This window comes from Saccopteryx bilineata, chromosome 12 (genome assembly GCF_036850765.1).
Source record: "Saccopteryx bilineata isolate mSacBil1 chromosome 12, mSacBil1_pri_phased_curated, whole genome shotgun sequence".
Classification (NCBI taxonomy): domain Eukaryota; kingdom Metazoa; phylum Chordata; class Mammalia; order Chiroptera; family Emballonuridae; genus Saccopteryx; species Saccopteryx bilineata.
Window position 1 is genome coordinate 23,756,469 of NC_089501.1, and position 21,820 is coordinate 23,778,288.

The following is a 21,820-nucleotide window of genomic DNA, read 5'->3' on the forward strand; positions in this document are numbered from 1 at the left end:
TAAAACATTTTTACTCAGTTTTTATTCCTACAGTAAATAATCCTGCATTTCATTATTATATACTGCATAATTACAAACTATATAATGAAGAGATTTTATTTCTGTATTATTGTCATTTTTTACATAAAACAAATCATAACATCTGTTTAAAAATAAATCACACTTGTACCAGTATCATGCAAACTTGACAAAGCTCCTTCAGTCAATTTAATTCATCATAACAATGAATTATTAAGGCATAACATCAATCGGCCCTAAAACTCATCTCACATGTGAGAGATGTCATACAGTGTTTGATGTTGTACTGGCATATTGTATGCTTCAAAAGAATCATCAGGAACAAAAGTTAAAGACCTATGTAAGAAACTGAAGTTTCAGCATTATACTTCACACCCAAATTCAGACTGGAAGTCTTTCAGTTTCACTGTGATTATGAAATACTCAAAGATTCATGAAGTCAAAATTAGCCATTTTTGGCTATCAGCATAGCCAATTTGAATCACCAAAAGATAGCATGATGAACAACTTTAAGTTCCTCCTACAGATTGTGTATAGCATTCAATTCATTAAAAGTTTCATTAAAAGCCTTAATCAGAGACTTTAAAGCTTGGAAACAACCAACACGAAATCAGGGTCCAGCATAATTAAATGATTCACCCAAATTAACAAAATAAACAGTGCTGAATTTTGGGACTCTGCCTCCCAACTCTAATCCAGTGCACCTTATACTGTTCAATGATCCATTTGTCATATATTCATTCATCATGGTGGGTTGGCTTCCCTCTGGCCTCACATTTTTACTCTTCTCTGTATCCATGTCCTGCCTATGTAATTTTGCAGTGCCCTCCTACTCTGACTTTTGACTTAGCCATGTGACTTCTTCTGGAGCAACAGAATATTGGCACATGTACATAAACAGAGACTTGAAAACTTGCATACTTGATTTTGCTCATTCTTATCCTTCCACTATGTCAGAGAACATGCCTAGACCAGCCTGCTCGATGTTTACCAGGACAGAGAGTAGATTCAGGTTATCCCAGTCATAGAGTTGAGACAACCAAGAGCCAGAGGAACCCCAGATATTTGGGCAAACCCAGCCTAGATCAGCTGGAGGTATCTCAGGTCATCTGAACCCCCACAGCCTCATGAACCGCATAAATGTAATTGGATGTATGCCATTAACTTTTTCCTGGTGAATTGGCAGCATTGTGCGACAATAGATAATGGGTACATCAATAACTACTTATCTGTGTTATCTGAGATACTGGCTGCAGTGTGAGAATACAAATAACTGTGGTACCTTGAGATACGAACAGACCAATGTACAAATTTTTTAAAGATACGAGCTGTGACTCTGTCCATATTTTTGTTTGAGATACGAGCAAAATTTCGAGACACGAGTTGTGATTCTGGAAGCTGCCGCTAGTTGGTATGTTGGCGTACGGGTCCAGTATTGGCAGTTTGATATACGAGTTGACTGATTTATGAGATCAGTTACAGAACGAATTAAATTTATATCTCAAGGTACCACTGTATAAATATTACATAGTCTCAGGCTCTAAATTGTTCAAATAGAATTTCTTAAATTGTTTAAGCAGAGAGTTTTTTACAAGTACATCACTTGTAAATAATTCTCAAATTCCTTTTCTAATGACAAAGGATAGGATCCTGGTGGCACTTTCAGTGACCACTCAGATCAGAGTTTAATTGCTGCTATTAACTAGAACTTAAACCACTATACTTGTTTACATTTGTCATCTACATAAACATTTGTCACCCATAGCTCACAAAAACATAATCCCATCACTCACTATAATCTTTACATTTATTGTCAGCCCTGTATTACTGCAGATCTTCGGAAAGAAGCAGATTTAACCAGCTTCTAAGTACTTTCCTGATTTTGAATTAGATACCTTTGGAAAATATATTATTTCAAGTAATTAGATTAAGACTAAATTATAGTTTCTCATTACTGAGCAATGCACTAGACTAAAAAAATGATTTAGCTTCTTGCTTTTCCATACCAAATTCAATTGATAATATTAAGACATTGAGGAGAAAATGTAAGAAGTTCATGTAAATTATGTGGTATTTATAACATACCTCATACTTCAAAGGGAAAATGTTGAATTGAATAAAATCTTTAAACCTGAAACATAAAGGCTTACGGATGAAGGCTGAGGGAAGAAAATGACAGCTTGTTCTGAATGAGTCAAGTATTACAAAGGCCTGGTGCTTCTTGATGCAACCCTCTGGCAGATTGTATATTTTATAGACACGGTCCCCACATTGTGGTCTCCTCTAGTCAAGCCCTGTCCAGTTTTGCAATATTTTGTCTTCTTTACCATCACAGCTAGGCTCCTGTTTCTTGGTGTTAATGTAGAGTAGTAGATGTGTCTTAAGTTACTGAACCTGCTAGGGTCTCTCAACCTTGTTTATTTAGTCAGCCTTCCCTCCAGGTCCTTGAATCTCCAAACCAGTCCAAGATACTAATTTTCTGTTACATTAAAGCTCCCACAGCCTGACCAGGCGGTGGCGCAGTGGATAGAGAGTCAGAATGGGATGCAGAGGACCCAGGTTCAAGACCCTGAGGTCGCCAACTTGAGTGCAGGCTCATCTGGTTTGAGCAAAAGCTCACCAGCTTGGACCCAAGGTCACTGGCTCGAGCAAGGGGTTACTTGTTCTGCTGAAGGCCTGCGGTCAAGGCACGTATGAGAAAGCAATCAATGAACAACTAAGGTGTTGCAATGCGCAATGAAAAACTAATGATTGATGCTTCTCATCTCTCTCCGTTCCTGTCTGTCTGTCCCTGTCTATCCCTCTCTCTGACTCACTCTCTGTCTCTGTAAAAAAAAAAAAAAAAAAAAAAGCTCCCACAATGCTCCAGTCTTCACTGTCCAATTGGACTCCTTTAAACCCCCATTTTTCTCTCTCTCTCTCCCCCTTTTCTACCTCTTAAATTCTTCCACTGCTTTCAGATCTTTGCCTTATGGTTTGCAAATTGCACTATGTACTCAATTTTATTTCGGAATATTGTCGCTGCCTCCATAAAATTTCCTTCTTTATTAAGGACAGCACTTCTGCAAATGAAGATGGTGCTTCCTCCTCAACAACCTAGATACCCTCAGGTTGCTTATACTCCTGCCTGTAGTGCTATCCTTGCATTGTTCACTCTGTGCAAAAAATAATAATAATAAATCCCTGCTCCTTTGACATTTTTGCCATCTAGTTATGTACTATCTCCCCTCTTATTGGTATCATCTATCCACTAATCTCTAGTAACAACCCATCCTTCATAAAAATACTGGGTTATTGTTTTCCCTTTTGGCCCCATGATGTTGGATAATGTTCACATCTGCACAAACATTCCACTTAATATCCTGACTAGATCTCCTTATTGTAAATAAACTTTTCATTTCTTCACTTTAGCCTTACTCTCCCAGATTCACACCTGAAACCTGTCATAACCAGAGTCTTTTTCATTTCCCAAATCACTAAATATCTATCCCTCTCACTATATCTCCTGTCCTCAAGTTTCTTGTTTCTACTCCAGTCAAAGCTTTTATCTTCAAGAGCACTATTCTTGGACCTCACTAGGAATGGAGATCCACTGGTCCCTCCACTTTCCCTACATCCACCAGTCCTCCAGGCTCTTTCCCCTTCCTCTCTACACAGCGTCCACCCTAGTTCTAAAACGAGATGTCAGACTTTAGCTTTATGACCTCTTTATAACATTTGATGTGCCTTGTCACTCCCTTTACTGGCTCCTGGTGTCCCTCCTACCACTCTGACCACTCATTCTTAGTCTCCTCTGCTGGTTTAATCTTCACTTAAACATTGACTGGTAAGTGTTTCTCAAGGTTTTGTTATTGACTTAGTTTTAATTTTTTAACCATCCCTAGACAATTCCAACAATTATATGGCTTAATTTACCTTCTATCTGTTTATGACTCAGAAGAGGGGCCAGATTTTATGAATTAGATGAAACAGAAGCTTTTAAACATGATAAACACTCTGGACTCCAACCAACGTTAATGGCCTTAATTCTACAATCCCACTATTTCTCCTTCCTGACTTAAGTTTTGACTGTTTGCATTTACCTAAAACATTATGGCAAACTCTTCTTCCTTAATTTTACTAAGTCTTGAGTTCCTTCAAGTTTTCTCTCACTGTGTAGACTTTAGACAGCACATTTTTTTTCTAGTCTTTGAGCACCTTTTACTTGTACTGCAAAGCAGTTTTCACAAATACAATGACATAATACCTGGTTTAATGTTTAATGTCTAACTTTCTGCTTAAAAATATAAATCAACTAGAATAAGGACTATGTTTGTCCTATTTACTGTTTTCAGTCCTCATTTCAGTGTTTTAAATATAGTAGGTATCAAGTAACTACATATTAAATAAATGGAGAAATGCATAAATAAAATGTATACTTAACATTTTCTTTGGCTAGCTTATGAATGGCTACTACATATTCATATCTACATATGGTAAGAGTGATATCTAGGCACTCCTAATAGTAATTCTTATTATATAGTTGAAAAACACACATATTTTAACTTATTTTATCCATAAAAAGTACCTATTGTAAATCTTGTGTTTTAAAGCAAATTCATTATTGTAATTATTGCAAATACTGTATTTATATAATATTTCATACATTTCTTTGGTTTAAGTTAGAACAGTCCCTATATATGAGAGTTATAAATTATAGTTATGTAAGAAAAAGCAAGATCCGGAGAACTGTGTGTGTATATATAGTGGTCCCATATTCCAGAGCCACAAGATCACGGCCCAACAATAATGAAAGAAATAAAACTCTCCGTCAGGCATTGCTTCAATGATGTCAACCCTTCAACTTGAAGATCAGGTCCAGAGGAAAATGAGAGAAATAAAATGTGTGCAAGGAATAAAGAGGAACACAGATAAATGGGAGCTGGCATGCATCAAGCCTCTGTGACCACTCTATAGTTGTACTTCAAAAATAAATCCTGTTTATTTAGTGTAATTTCCACTTAACTTGTCATTAGAAGTGAGTCATTAGAATCCTGTCTCTTCGTATAAAACAACTATTAAATAATTGCTCATGTTATTCTTGGCTTGTAGTTTAATACTGCTTTTAGAGTCCCTGCTGAAAGCAATGATTCAGTTACAAGGCACTGAATATTTTTTCTCATGAACAAAGAAAGGAACAAATAAACATTACTAAAAAATAAGATGTCCATAAAATAAATTAAAAGATTTTTTCAAGTCCATCTTTCATGTCATACCTAAAGCCATGTTATTGGGTAAACATCATCATTTTCCAAACTGTTCATTGAGATTCTTATTTCATGATTATATTCACTTGTGTACCTTCTCCCCCAGGGCACATAAAGCTTGTTTTTCTTTAAAAAGCCACATAGAGCTAGCCTTGGCCAGGGGACTAAATATCACTCACATTTAAAACATGAAGTATCCCAGATAATGCACTTCACTTTATGCTTTGTAAGAAATCACTCACCCTCGGCCCTGGCCGGTTGGCTCAGCGGTAGAGCGTCGGCCTAGCGTGCGGAGGACCCGGGTTCGATTCCCGGCCAGGGCACACAGGAGAAGCGCCCATTTGCTTCTCCACCCCTCCGCCGCGCTTTCCTCTCTGTCTCTCTCTTCCCCTCCCGCAGCCAAGGCTCCATTGGAGCAAAGATGGCCCGGGCGCTGGGGATGGCTCTGTGGCCTCTACCTCAGGCGCTAGAGTGGCTCTGGTCGCAACATGGCGACGCCCAGGATGGGCAGCGCGTCGCCCCTGGTGGGCGTGCCGGGTGGATCCCGGTCGGGCGCATGCGGGAGTCTGTCTGACTGTCTCTCCCCGTTTCCAGCTTCAGAAAAAAGAAAAAAAAAAAAAAAGAAATCACTCACCCTCTTAACAGACTAAAAAAATCTACCTCCTTCTCTGCTTATATAAACAACTGCTCTTTTCTACTGCGCCTACTTTATTTTTTTTTTCATCAGAAAAGGAAATTCAAGTGATACTTTAGAAGAAATTTCAAGTGCTATTTGGGAAGACATTTTTCATTAAATTCTACTTAAATTAAGAACAACAGAAACAATAATTCAGACACTATATATTAAAATAAATAAGATGAAAATTCAACCATAATAAACATAGGTTTGCAATGCACATCAATGATCATTCCAGGAAAACATGTAGTCCTCTATGTAATCTGTCTTCTAATATGTGTGTGTGTGTTTGTGTATGTGTGTGTTTGTGTGAGTGTGTGTTTGTGGGAATGTGCAGGTATATTCTTTTTCATTTCTTACATGGTTGAATCACTATAAATATTCATAAAATTATCAAGTGGCTAAAAAAAGTTCATAACATTCTCATTGTGCATTATAAATGAAGGCGAATGTTTGTTTGGTTTTTCTTAAGAAAATATTTAAACAAGCAAGAATATAAAATATCAACGAAAGATGAGCATCCATGTAAACAGTTCTCTCTTTCAGACAGTTTTCCGATGTTTTAGGCCATTATTCATTTGTACTCAAAAACTGTCTATTCTGCACAGTATGTGTTCTTTTGTTTGTTTGTTTTTAGTGAGAGACACAGAAAGAGGGATAGACAGACAGGAAGGGGGAGAGATGAGAAATCAACTCATAGTTGCAGCACCTTCATTGTTCATTGATTGCTTCTCATATGTGACTTGACTGTGGGGCTATAGCAGACCAAGTGACCCCTTGCTCAAGCCAGCGACCTTGGTCTCAAGCTGGTGAGCCTTGCTCAAACCAGATGAGCCCATGCTCAAGCCAGCAACCTCAGGGTTTCAAACCTGGGTCCCCCCGTGTCCCAATCCTATGCTCTGTGCACTGTGCCACTGCTTGGTCAGGCAGAATGTGTTCTTTATACCAATTGAAATAACATGCTTTTAAGTTTGTTCTACCCAGTCCCAAAGACATGCTGTAGTTGACATTTATCTTGTCCTTTGCAGCTGTAAGCATTTGCAGAAAGGTAGGCCTGTGAATGGCAGGCGCTATATTATGGGCTCATGAGAGCCCATTTCCATCTCTCTCTTCTCCCAGAACTTCAGCCTGTGAACTTCCCAGTTTAGACTCCTTCCTGGCGTCACTTCCTCTCCTCAGCCAGTGCTCTTTCCCTCTTGTTTATACACACCTTCTTCTTTAAATGAGACCATGCTGGCTGGGCTCTGAGCTGTCAGTTGAGAGCTCAGCAGCACTCACAGGTGCATGCACGTGGCTTGACATTTAGACACTCTCAGGCCCAGCTGTGATTGACAGATGGGAAAATCCCTCTTTCTCCTGTCTGCTCCAAGCACAATAAGACTTCAGACATTTAAAAGAGTTAGGATTTTCTATCTGCCCTGCCCATCCCCTTCAGTTGGAGAAGAGGCAATTAATTGACCCATAGGAATAAAAGATGCCAGTGTCTGCTTCCTAAGTTGTCCTGATAAGAGATGACAACTTCCTAACCCAATTTATAAAAATACTCTACCTGCTGGACTTCCTGGGTCCCTACCCAAGAAAAAACAACTTTGTTGGAACTATGATTAGAGATCTTAACAAGCATTTTATATCAAAGCTCTTACCATGTCCTTTGGGAGAGAAATCTTTCATTTACTAATGAGAAGATCTTTTTCTTTTTTTTTCTTTTGTGACAGAGACAGAGAGCAGAAGAGATAGGGACAGACAGGAAGGGAGAGAGATGAGAAGCATCAGTTCTTTGTTGCGGCACCTTAGTTGTTCATTGATTGCTTTCTCATATGTGCCTTGACTGGGGGGCTACAGCAGACTGAGTGACCCCTTGCTCAAGCCAGCAACCTTGGGTCCAAGCTGGTGAGCCTTGCTCAAACCAGATGAGCCCGCACTCAAGCTGGCGACCTCGGGGTTTCAAACCTGGGTCTTCTGCATCCCAGTTGGGCTCTATCCACTGCGGCACTGCCTGGTCAGGCAGAGATCTTTTTTAAATTTATTTATTGATTTTAGAGAGAGAGAAACAAAGAAACAGAAACATCAACCTGTTTCTGCATGTGCCCTGACCAGGGATCAAACCAGCAAACTTTGTGCATTGGGACAATACTCTAACCAACTGAGCTATCCAACCAGGGTTATAGAGAGGACTTTTTATGTTCAAACACAAGTTTCATAAACATATTATGTATTAGATTAACAGTACTCATACATTTCAGTTGCACCTTCCTCTGTTTTTCCTATTATAACTGGGACCTAGATAATTTAACATTTAGATACCCTACCATTCTGATCTGATGTTGATTTGACTACCCTCTTGGGAAAAATTAAATTTTAGCTCCTAGATACAGGAAACATTCAATATAATCACACACTTTGTTTAATCAAAACAAGTTTAAGAATTTCGTTCCAGAGTACTCATGGTAGCGAAGCTCTTCACAGTCCTTTGTGAAGCTCTATTCAATCTGCTTTGTGCTACTCTAATCCTCAATGAATTTTGCTAAAGATGAAATGGATCCTTGAGGCAATGCTTAACCAATATATTTTTGTTTTTAAATGCAGTCAGAATAGACAATTCATCTGTACAGTTGTTATTCTTAAGAAGAAAAATGAATATTGTGGCTACCTTCAAAGATGTTAGTGCTGTCACTCCAGATAACGAACAGTATGTGAAGGTTTTGTTATTTTAAAGGTGTTGTAACAAGTTTGTCCCCTTCAAAATACCCAGACTGGTTTACTTACAGAGTTGATGTGTGAACAACGGAATAGCTCTTTGTGTAGAAATAAATCTTCTTTTACTTTATTTTGCTCTCCTGCAAATTTTAAAATTATTAATTCACATGGTTTTTGTTATAACTTCCATAGCTCCTTAGTTTAATTGGAAATTTGTAACTCTTTGACGGTGTGAGGTAATCTGTGACCAAAGGGCAGGAAAATTAATCTTTGTTTAAATTATAAAAATAGAAATTACAGTAGTGTAAGCTATATGACACATTTTCTGTTCACATTAGCTTTTGGCGAAATTAGTTTTGAATCAGTGGACATATGAATAGCATTTGAAAAATGTCCGACAGAGCAAGTCTCGCTGCAGATGGCAGATGGGAACTGCAGTGTACCATATAATAGCTCTGTACCTAGGAAAAATATTATAAATTTGTTCCTTAAAAATTACATTTAAAATAATTTTACTTTTCTGGGTATTAAAACAGCCTTTCACAGAAGTAAGTCTTTGAAAGATATCCATTCTCACAACCTGATATAAAATATTGCTGTATTATTATTTGAGCTAGAAACAATTTTAATGAGTATGATTCATCTCACTATTTCTTCAAGCATTTGTATCATGTGAAATGTTAAATGGCATTCTTGCTTCAATGTGTTGTTAAAAGTAAAAAGCTCATGCTATTATGAACAAGTAACCAACATAGGATATAGTCCTTGAAGGCTGCTTCCCCCTTCTCACTTCAACATTTCTTTGAAACCCTTTCCCATGAAGACTGCTCTTCTCACCACTTTCTGAACACCCATCCATCCATTCCCCAGTCCTCAATAAAGCATTATTCAACACTACCGCCCAACAACTTTTCTGAGTTTCTAGAGAATTAAGGCATGACCCTTTAGTCCTCTCCAGGATCCTCCCTTGCAAAGTGGGCATTGTACTATCTTCATCTCATCCTCCTCTCTTCTGTCCCTCTACCAACATGACATCAGAGGCCCTTAGTGTTTACATCTAGCTGAATATTTTTACCTACTCTTTTTTAGCCTCACGTAAGTATAGTCAGAACTGAGATCTCATTGTTCCTCAGAATTTTTTTCATTGAGATATTGTACTCCAAGAGTTTCCTCTGTGCTCACACTTAACACTGTTTTCCCTCTCAGTCTTCAATTCATTTCTGCCTGTCAGCCTCTTCCTTGCTTCACTTGTTTTCCTACTCTCAGAGTCTTTAAAACTAGCTTGTCAACAGTTTTCTCACTGAAATTATAAAATCCTCACTTTCTATTTTACTCTCTTTGACAGTCTCTAAAAATCATTCATTTTGTTTTTTTGCCTCCCAAAAGTAATTTACTTCTGGAGAAGAAGAAGGAAGAAGGAAGAAGAAGGAAGAAGAAGGAGGAAGAAGAGGAAGAGGAGGAGGAGGAGGAGGAGGAGAAAATTATTGAAGAAGTTGTTGAAGAAGAAGAAGAGAAAGAGTTTCATAAAGGAGGGAAGTTCATATCACTTCAGGCCTATATGAAAAAACAAGAGAGAGCCCAAGTGAACCACTTAACTTCACACCTTAAGGAACTGGAAAAAGAAGAACAAAGACAACCCAAAACCAGCTGAAGAAAGGAGATAATAAAAATCAGAGCAGAAATAAATAAAATAGAGAACAGAAAAACTATAGAAAAAATTAATAGAACAAGGAACTGGTTCTTTAAAAAGATCAACAAAATTGACAAACCATTGGCAAGACTTACCAAGGAAAAAAGAGAAAGAACTCATATAAACAAAATCCAAAATGAAAGAGGAGAAATCACCACGGACACCGTAGATATACAAAGAATTATTGTAGAATACTATAAAAAACTTTATGCCACTAAATTCAACAATCTAGAAAAAATGGATAAATTTCTAGAATAATACAACCTTCCTAGACTGAGTCATGAAGAAGCAGAAAGCCTAAACAGACCAATTAGTAGGGAAGAAATAGAAAAAATAATTTAAAACCTCCCCAAAAATAAAAGTCAAGGCCCAGACGGTTATACTAGCAAATTGTATCAAACATTCAAAGAAGACTTGGTTCCTATTCTCTTCAAAGTCTCCCAAAAAATTGAAGAAGAAGCAATACTTCCAAACACATTTTATGAGGCCAACATAACCCTCATACTGAAACCGGGCAAGGACAGCACAAAAAAAGAAAACTACAGACCAATATCTCTAATGAATACAGATGCTAAAATACTAAACAAAATACTAGCAAATCAAATACAACAACATATTAAAAAAATAATACATCATGATCAAGTGGGATTCATCCCAGAATCTCAAGGATGGTTCAACATACGTAAAACGGTTAACATAATACACCATATCAACAAAACAAAGAACAAAAATCACATGATCTTATCAATAGATGCAGAAAAGGCATTCAATAAAATACAACACAATTTTATGTTTAAGACTGTCAACAAAATGGGTATAGAAGGAAAATATCTCAACATGATAAAGGCCATATATGACAAGCCATCAGCTAACATCATATTAAATGACACAAAACTGAAGGCTTTCCCCCTTAAATCAGGAACAAGACAGGGTTGTCCACTCTCTCCACTCTTATTTAATGTGGTGCTAGAGGTTCTAGCCAGAGTAATCAGACAAGACAAAGAAATAAAAGGCATCCATATCGGAAAAGAAGAAGTAAAAGTATCACTTTTTGCAGATGATACAAACATCTAATGATGAAAACATTTCAATCCTATACATCAAAAACCCCAAAGAATCCACAAAAAGACTACTAGAAACAATAAGCCAATACAGTAAGGTCGCAGAATACAAAATTAACATACAAAAGTCCATAGCCTTTCTATATGCCAACAATGGAATATTAGAAAACGAACTCAAAAAAATAATCCCCTTCACAATTGTAACAAAAAAAATTAAAATACCTAGGAATAAATATAACAAAGAATGTAAAGGACTTATATAATGAAAACTACAAACCATTGTTAAGGGAAATAAAAAAAATACAATGAGATGGAAGAATATTCCTTGTTCTTGGATAGGAAGAATAAATATAATCAAGATGGCCATATTACCCAAAGCAATATACAAATTTAATGCAATTCCCATCAAAATTCCAATTACAGTTTTTAAAGAAATGGAACAAAAATCATCAGATTTATATGGTTATAGAAAACCCTGAATAGCCAAAGCAATCCTAAAGAAAAAGAATGAAGCTGGGGGCATTACAATACCTGACTTCAAACTATATTATAGAGCCACAACAATCAAAACAGCATGGTATTGGCAGAAAAATAGACACTCAGACCAATGGAACAGAATAGAAAGTCCAGAAATAAAACCACATATATACAATCAAATAATTTTTGATAAAGGGGCCAACAATACACAATGGAGAAAAGAAAGCCTCTTCAACAAATAATGCTGGGAAAACTGGAAAACCACATGCAAAAGAATGAAACTCGACTACAGTTTGTCCCCTTGTACTAAAATTAATTCAAAATGGATCAAAGACCTAAATATAAGACCTGAAACAATAAAGTACATAGATGAAGACATAGGTTCTAAACTCATGGACCTTGGATTTAAAGAGCATTTTATGAATTTGACTCCAAAGGCAAGGGAAGTGAAGGCAAAAATAAATTAATGGGACTACATCAGACTAAGAAGTTTTTGCTCAGCAAGAGAAACTGATAACAAAATAAACAGACAGCCAACTAAATGGGAAATGATGTTTTTAAACAACAGCTCAGATAAGGGTCTAATATCCAAAATATATAAAGAACTTATAAAACTCAACAAGAAACAAACAAACAATCCAATAAAAAAATGGAAGAGAACATGAACAGACACTTCTCCCAGGAAGAATTACAAATGGCCAACAGATATATGAAAAGATGTTCATCTTCATTAGTTATTAGAGAAATGCAAATCAAAACTGCAATGAGATACCACCTCACACCTGTTAGATTAGCTATTATCAACAAGACACGTAATAGCAAATGTTGGAGAGGCTGTGGAGAAAAAGGAACCCTCATTCACTGTTGGTGGGAATGTAAAGTAGTACAACCATTATGGAAGAAAGTATGGTGGTTCCTCAAAAAACTGAAAATAGAACTACCTTATGATCCAGCAATCCCTTTACTGGGTATATACCCCCAAAACTCAGAAACATTGATATGTAAAGACACATGCAGCCCCCTGTTCATTACAGCATTGTTCACAGTGGCCAAGACATGGAAACAACCAAAAAGCCCTTCAATAGAAGATTGGATAAAGAAGATGTGGCACATATACACTATGGAATACTACTCAGCCATAAGAAATGATGACATCGGATCATTTTCAATAAAATGATGGGATCTTGATAACATTATACAAAGTGATATAAGTAAATCAGAAAAAAACAGGAACTGCATTATTCTATACATAGGTGAGACATAAAAGGGAGACTGAGAGACATTGATAAGAATGTGGTGGTTATGGGGGGGAGGGAGAGGAAAAGGGGGAGGGGGAGGGGCACAAAGAAATCTAGATAGAAGGTGACAGAGGACAATCTGACTTTGGGTGATGGGTATGCAACATAATTGATTGACAAGATAACCTGGACATGTTTTCTTTGAACATATGTACCCTGATTTATTGATGTTACCCAAGTAAAATTAATTAAAAAATGAATAAATTTTTTAAAAAAAGGAGGAAGAGGACAAGGAGGAGGACATGGAGGTGGATGAGGAGGAGGAGGAGGAGAAGAAGAAGAAGAAGAAGAAGAAGAAGAAGAAGAAGAAGAAGAAGAAGAAGAAGAAGAAGAAGAAGAAGAAGAAGAAAAAGAGGAGGAGGAGGAGGAGGAGGAGGAGGAGGAGGAGGAGGAGGAGGAGGAGGAAGGGGAGGAAAGTTGCTGAAGAAGAAGAAGTTGTTGAAGAAGAAGAAGAGAAAGAAAGAGTTTTGTAATTTCCTAATTTGACTCTGACATAAATTTCATGTTGCTGGAGACAGCCAGGTCCTCAATATCACTCAGTTATTGGACAATCTCTGCTCCAGTTCTTTGTGAGGAATCCATAGAAAATATTTCAAATCTCTTTTCTAGTTCACAACTGCAACCTGGCATTTCTCAATCTTAGAAAGCTCTGTAATCACTTAATGCACTAAGACTGTGGTCATGGGAAATCAGTTCCCACAGTTATTTTATTTATTTTTCTTAGAAGTGTCCTTGATCTCTCATCTTTCCTACAAAATATCCCATCTTTTTCCCTTTCTTTGATTGTGACACTTTCCCTCCCACTTTCCCACTGACTTCCTCAATTGTTCTGCCCACTTCTGGTGCACTCCCTGAGTCTGCCTCTCCATTGCCTTATTCATTTTCATCAAACTTGAGGAAGACTCATCTGTTCTTACTGATCATTTTCCTTTCCTTCCGCAGGCTTCTTATCTGGGTATTTACTGCACTGCATCTTGTTTCTGCTTCTACCACTTGACAAAAAATATTTTCTCCAATAACTTTCTAATCATCAGTCATAAATCCCATGGCTTTTTCTCAGGCCTGGACTTCCTGAGCTTTCTGCTGCACATAATTCTGTTAACCATCTCGTCATTTTTAAAAATCATTTTCTCCAGTCTCCTGTCATGCTGTATACTCATTTTTCTTCCCTCTTTGGAATTGTCATTTGCTCATCTTTGCTGCCTTTTCTCTTTTCTACCAACCTCTAAATCAGTGATCTCTAAACTACTCTGTATCTTCTTACAATACAAACTTTAAGCATGAATCATAAATATGATACATATATATACATTAAATTACATATATATGCACTCTACTAACATATATGCATTTATGTACATTTACTAAGATTGCATGAACATTATAAAACTAACTCAGAGTAGAAACATTATAATAAAGTTAGATTAAAACATCTGAAGCAAAATTTTATTTTGGATATTAATACTCAGAAAAAAGTGGTCAAATATTTTTTATTATTTTTTATAATCTTGATGGTATACTTTGTGATACAGCAATTCACCTGTCAGCTTCATAACTTAGTTGACATATCTTGAGCTTTAATAGTTGTCACCACTAAAATATAATGCTTCACAAAGATGCATGGGTCCAAATGAAAAAAGTACATTATTAATTGCTTTAAGTCATAATACATATTTTTCAACAATGTCGACTAATTTTGCAAAGATGTTGAAACTGGCTAGAAAATTGCTTGATATCAAATAGTTTTTTTATTATTATTGATTTAAATTTGTGTTTACATAGATTCTAATGTTTCCCCAAATACATCCCTCCTCCCTCGTATTCCCTTCAACGTCTCCCTTGCCACCCTCCCCATAATGCCCTCCCCCCTTCCCTTCAGGTTTATCCCATCCTATCATCCCCTTTCCCTCTGTTCTCTTTTTCTCTGGTCCCCTTGATCTCTCCTCTGTCTCAGTTCTGTTCCTCAGTTCACATTGTTCATTGGATTCCTCAAATGAGTGAGGTTATATGATATTTTTCTTTCTCTGCCTGGCTTATTTCACTTAACATAATAGTTTCCATGTCCATCCATGTTGTCACAAAAGGTAAGATTTCCTTCTTTTTCATGGCTCCATAGTATTCCATTGTATATATGTACCACAGCTCTTTAATCCCCTCATCCACTGACAGACACTTGGGCTGTTTCCAGATCTTCGCTATTGTGAAAAATGCTGCCATAAACATGGGGGTGCATTTCTCTTTTTGAAACAGTGCTATGGTGTTCTGGGGTATATTCCTAAAAGTGGGATAGCTGGGTCAAAGGCAGTTCAATTTTTAATTTTTTGAGGAATCTCCATACTATTTTCCACAGTGGCTGCACCAGTCTGCATTCCCACCAGCAGTGCAGGAATGTTCCCTTTTCTCCACATCCTCACCAAATAGTTTTTAAAAACCAAACAAATTTTATTTAGTACTTAATTAATATTTTTACTATTTCATTTAAAACCCACTGAAATTCTTCAGAAGGTTTTATAAATGGTTAGAAATTTTGTTTCCTAGTTTTCAAAGTTAGCAAGATAAGAGGTTTTGCAGGTTGGACTACATATATTGCACTGTTTTCAGCAATAAACACCATATAACATTATAACTATTTGGTAACAATCCATTTTCAAATGTTCTATATAGAATGATTCTTTTATTATAGCTCCTTTTAATTGAAGAGCCGGCTCAAATGTGTATGTGTGTGTACCTCCAGGTTGCAGACTACTGACAGGCAGTTATCACGAATGAGGTAGACAAATTTGAACATTCAACTTTCAGTAAAATAAATATGAATACATTTTTAATTTTCAAAAAAATAATTTATCATTATTAATAAATTATTTTTTTTTGTATTTTTCCAAAATTGGAAACGGGGAGGCAGTCAGACCGACTCCTGCATGCACCTGACCGGGATCCACCCACCACGCCCACCAGGGGGTGATGCTCTGCCCATCTGGGACATCGCTGTGTTGCAACCAGAGCCATTCTAGTGCTTGAGGCAGAGGCCACAGAGCCATCCTCAGCGCCCAGGCAAACTTTGCTCCAATGGAGCCTTGGCTGCGGGAGGGGAAGAGAGAGACAGAGAGGAAGGAGAGGGGGAGGGGTGGAGAAGCAGATGGGTGCCTCTCCTGTGTGCCCTGGCCAGGAATCGAACCTAGGACTCCTGCACGCCAGGCAGATGCTCTACCACTGAGCCAACCAGCCAGGGCCCATAATTAATAAATCTTTATATGGTACAAAAGATTGCCACAGTCACTTTCCATCTCAAAAGTGTCGTGATGATTCTGCACTTTTGTTTTACATTTTTGTTTCTCTAAATTAACCATATTCAAAACATTCTGCAGAACTTTGTAAACTTCTGGCTACCATTTCTTTGCTGCAGAAACTTGCCTATAGTAATAATGGGCATATATTTCATACATAGGTTCATCTCTCTAAGCTTCCTTGAAGATAACTTTAAAAAAATTCTAGACAATACAGCTGCTGTGTCGGTAGTTGTACTTATTCATTTTATCCATAAAGTAGTGCTTTCACTAACAAAGTCATTAAAGAGTAGGATAAAGATTTCTTCAATGCATTATGTTTTTCATGGATTTTATTACTGAAACACAATCTCACCAATATAATAAAACATTTCTGTCAGAAAACAACTGAACTCTCATGTAACTTTAGAGAAACTCTCCCTCAATAGAGTCACTTGTTCATTCAAATAATGACAATAGCCAACATTTATTTTGGGCTTACTGTTTATGCCTGTTTCATGTATTAGCATATCAAAATCTGCAATTTTTTCTAAACATTTTCCAAGAGTAATTTTGGGAAAAGAAATGGTTTTCATTTGTCATCACATTACTTCTTTGTATTGTTCATTTTAGGAAGAACCAGTGTACTCAATAATATGTACTTATTTCTTTATCACTGTTAAAAAGGAATTCCAATGAATTAATTTTAGTAAACTTCAAATGCAATGAAGTTCCAGATTGAGTATAATACAATTTTAAGGAACACTGAAAAACTGTTGCTTAGCTTTAAAATATATTGTTAATCACCATGGCTACATTTTCTCAGTTGTTAATATTTCATACACAATATAAAAAATATGAAGTTTATTGGTAAAGTTTATTTTCACTTAAGAGTATTTGTAAATCTTCATTTCAATCTTAGTAATTTCAAATTTTTGGCTGACATTTTGTAGGGTATAATTCATTATCCTTTTTTCGTCATATATGGCTGATAATATTAGAAGTATAAAAGCTATCAATTCTACATTTTAAAAAAATCACTCAGTTGTCCTTTGCTTATGTCATAAATATGTACAATATTTTAATAAATTTACTTGCTAAAGCATGTAATTTTTTTTAAAAAAAGAAACAAATAATAATAAGAGCTCAACGACTTGATATAAATTGAATGCACCTATGTAACTACTACCCAAATCTGGAAATAGACTATTAATGGCGCCAGCAAATTCCTAATTTCTTTTTTTTTTTTTTTTAATAAATTTTTATTAATGGTAATGGGATGACATTAATAAATCAGGGTACATATATTCAAAGAAAACATGTTTAGGTTATTTTGTCATCAAATTATGTTGCAAACCCCTCACCCAAAGTCAGATTGTCTTCCGTCACCCTCTATCTAGTTCTCTGTGCCCCTCCCCCTCCCCCTAACTCTCTCCCTCCCTCCCTCCCATGTCCTCCCTCCCCCCCCCCACCCTTGGTAACCACCACACTCTTGTCCATGTCTCTTAGTCTCATTTTTATGTTCCACCAATGTATGGAATCATGTAGTTCTTGTTTTTTTCTAATTTGCTTATTTCACTCCTTATAATGTTATCAAGATCCCACCATTTTGCTGTAAATGATCTGATGTCATCATTTCTTATGGCTGAGTAGTATTCCATAGTGTATATGTGCCACATCTTCTTTATCCAGTCTTCTATTGAAGGGCTTTTTGGTTGTTTCCATGTCTTGGCCACTGTGAACAGTGCTGCAATGAACATGGGGGTACATGTGTCTTCACGTATCAATGTTTCTGAGGTTTTGGGGTATATACCCAGTAGAGGGATTGCTGGGTCATAAGGTAGTTCTATTTGCAGTTTTTTGAGGAACCACCATACTTTCCTCCATAATGGTTGTACTACTTTACAGTCCCACCAACAGTGAATGAGGGTTCCTTTTTCTCCACAGCCTCTCCAACATTTGCTATTACCCGTCTTGTTGATAATAGCTAATCTAACAGGAGTGAGGTGGTATCTCATTGTAGTTTTGATTTGCATTTCTCTAATAACTAATGAAGCTGAGCATCTTTTCATATATCTGTTGGCCATTTGTATCTCTTCCTGGGAGAAGTGTCTGTTCATGTCCTCTTCCCATTTTTTTATTGGATTGTTTGTTTGTTTGTTGTTGAGTTTTATGAGTTCTTTGTAAATTTTGGATATTAGGCCCTTATCTGAGCTGTCGTTTGAAAATATCAGTTCCCATATAGTTGGCTGTCTGTTTATTTTGATATCAGTTTCTCTTGCTGAGCAAAAACTTTTAATTCTGATGTAGTCCCATTCATTTATCTTTGCCTTCACTTCTCTTGCCATTGGAGTCAAGTTCATAAAATGTTCTTTAAAACCCAGGTCCATGATTTTAGTACCTATGTCTTCTTCTATGTACTTTATTGTTTCAGGTCTTATATTTAGGTCTTTGATCCATTTTGAATTAATTTTAGTACACGGGGACAGGCTGTAGTCGAGTTTCATTCTTTTGCATGTGGCTTTCCAGTTTTCCCAACACCATTTGTTGAAGAGGCTTTCTTTTCTCCATTGTGTGTTGTTGGCCCCTTTATCAAAGATTATTTGACCATATATATGTGGTTTTATTTCTGGGCTTTCTATTCTGTTCCATTGGTCTGAGTGTCTATTTTTTTGCCAATACCATGCTGTTTTGATTATCGTGGCCCTATAATATAGTTTAAAGTCAGGTATTGTAATGCCCCCAGCTTCATTCTTTTTCCTTAGGATTGTTTTGGCTATTCGGGGTTTTTTATAGTTCCATATAAATCTGGTGATTTTTTGTTCCATTTCTTTAAAAAATCTCATAGGGATTTTGATGGGAATTGCATTAAATTTGTATATTGCTTTGGGTAATATGGCCATTTTGATTATATTTATTCTTCCTATCCAAGAACAAGGAATATTTTTCCATCTCATTGTATCTTTTTTGATTTCCCTTAACAATGCTTTGTAATTTTCATTATATAGGTCCTTTACGTTCTTTGTTATGTTTATTCCTAGGTATTTTATTTTTTTTGTTGCAATCGTGAAGGGGATTATTTTTTTGAGTTTGTTTTCTAATATTTCATTGTTGGCATATAGAAAGGCTATGGACTTTTGTATGTTAATTTTGTATCCTGCGACCTTACTGTATTGGTTTATTGTTTCTAATAATCTTTTTGTGGAGTCCTTCGGGTTTTCGATGTATAGGATCATATCATCAGCAAAAAGTGATACCTTTACTTCTTCTTTTCCGATATGGATGCCTTTTATTTCTTTGTCTTGTCTGATTGCTCTGGCCAGAACTTCTAGCACCACGTTAAATAAGAGTGGAGAGAGTGGACAACCCTGTCTTGTTCCTGATTTAAGGTAGAAAGTCCTCAGTTTTATGCCGTTTAATAGGATGTTGGCTGATGGTTTATCATATATGGCCTTTATCATGTTGAGATATTTTCCTTCTATACCCATTTTGTTGAGAGTCTTAAACATAAAATTGTGTTGTATTTTATCAAAAGCCTTTTCTGCATCTATTGATAAGATCATGTGGTTTTTGTTCTTTGTTTTGTTGATATGGTGTATTACGTTAACCGTTTTGCGTATGTTGAACCATCCTTGAGATTCTGGGATGAATCCCACTTGATCATGATGTATTATTTTTTTAATATGTTGTTGTATTCGGTTTGCCAGTATTTTGTTTAGTATTTTAGCATCTGTATTCATTAGAGATATTGGTCTGTAGTTTTCTTTCTTTGTGCCATCCTTGCCAGGTTTTGGCATGAGGGTTATGTTGGCCTCATAAAATGTGTTTGGAAGTATTGCTTCTTCTTCAATTTTTTGGAAGACTTTGAGTAGAATAGGAACCAAGTCTTCTTTGAATGTTTGATAGAATTCACTAGTATAACCGTCTGGGCCTGGACTTTTATTTTTGGGGAGATTTTTAATAGTTTTTTCTATTTCCTCCCTGCTGATTGGTCTGTTTAGGCTTTCTGCTTCTTCATGACTCAGTCTAAGAAGGTTGTATTGTTCTAGGAATTTATCCATGTCTTCTAGATTGTTGTATTTGGTGGCATATAATTTTTCATAGTATTCTACAATAATTCTTTGTATTTCTATGATGTCTGTGGTGATCTCTCCTCTTTCATTTTGGATTTTATTTATTTGAGTCCTGTGTCTTTTTTCCTTGGTGAGTCTTGCCAAGGGTTTGTCAATTTTGTTGATCTTTTCAAAGAACCAGCTTTTTGTTTTATTGATTTTTTCTATAGTTTTTCTGTTCTCTATTTCATTTATTTCTGCTCTGATTTTTATTATCTCCTTTCTTCGGCTGGTTTTGGGTTGTCTTTGTTCTTCTTTTTCTAGTTCCTTAAGGTGTGAAGTTAAGTGGTTTACTTCGGCTCTCTCTTGTTTGTTCATATAGGCCTGAAGTGATATGAACTTTCCTCTTATTACTGCTTTTGCTGCATCCCAGAGATTCTGATATGCCGTATTTTCATTTTCATTTGTCTGTATATATCTTTTGATTTCTGCGCTTATTTCTTCTTTGACCCATTCATTTTTTAGAAGTATGTTGTTTAGTTTCCACATTTTTGTGGGTTTTTCCCCCTCTTTTTTGCAGTTGAATTCTAGTTTCAAGGCTTTATGATCAGAAAATATGCTTGGTACAATTTCAATTTTTCTAAATTTGCTGATATTGTCTTTGTGGCCCAACATATGGTCAATTCTTGAGAATGTTCCATGTACACTAGAGAAAAATGTATACTCTGTCGCTTTGGGATGAAGTGTCCTGTAGATGTCTATCATATCCAGGTGTTCTAGTATTTCGTTTAAGGCCACTATATCTTTATTGATTCTCTGTTTGGATGACCGATCTAGAGCCGTCAGCGGTGTATTGAGGTCTCCAAGTATGATTGTATTTTTGTTAGTTTTTGTTTTAAGGTCAATAAGTAGCTGTCTTATATATTTTGGTGCTCCTTGGTTTGGTGCATATATATTAAGGATTGTTATGTCTTCTTGATTCAACTTCCCCTTAATCATTATGAAATGACCATTTTTGTCTCTGAGTACTTTTTCTGTCTTGTAGTCAGCATTATTAGATATGAGTATTGCTACGCCTGCTTTTTTTGGGGTGTTGTTTGCTTGGAGTATTGTTTTCCAGCCTTTCACTTTGAATTTGTTTTTATCCTTGTTGCTTAGATATGTTTCTTGTAGGCAGCATATAGTTGGATTTTCTTTTTTAATCCATTCTGCTACTCTGTGTCTTTTTATTGGTAAGTTTAATCCATTTACATTTAGTGTAATTATTGACACTTGTGGGTTCCCTACTGCCATTTTATAAATTGCTTTCTGTTAGTTTTGTATCTAGTTTGATTCTTCTCTT

At 36.3% G+C, this 21,820-nt stretch overlaps 1 protein-coding gene across 1 annotated transcript in view; it reads right to left on the reverse strand.

Annotated features, from left to right (window-relative positions):
- THEMIS (thymocyte selection associated) overlaps positions 1 to 21,820 on the reverse strand; it is a 204,718-nt gene that overhangs the window by 17,789 nt on the left and 165,109 nt on the right. The window lies entirely within an intron of this gene.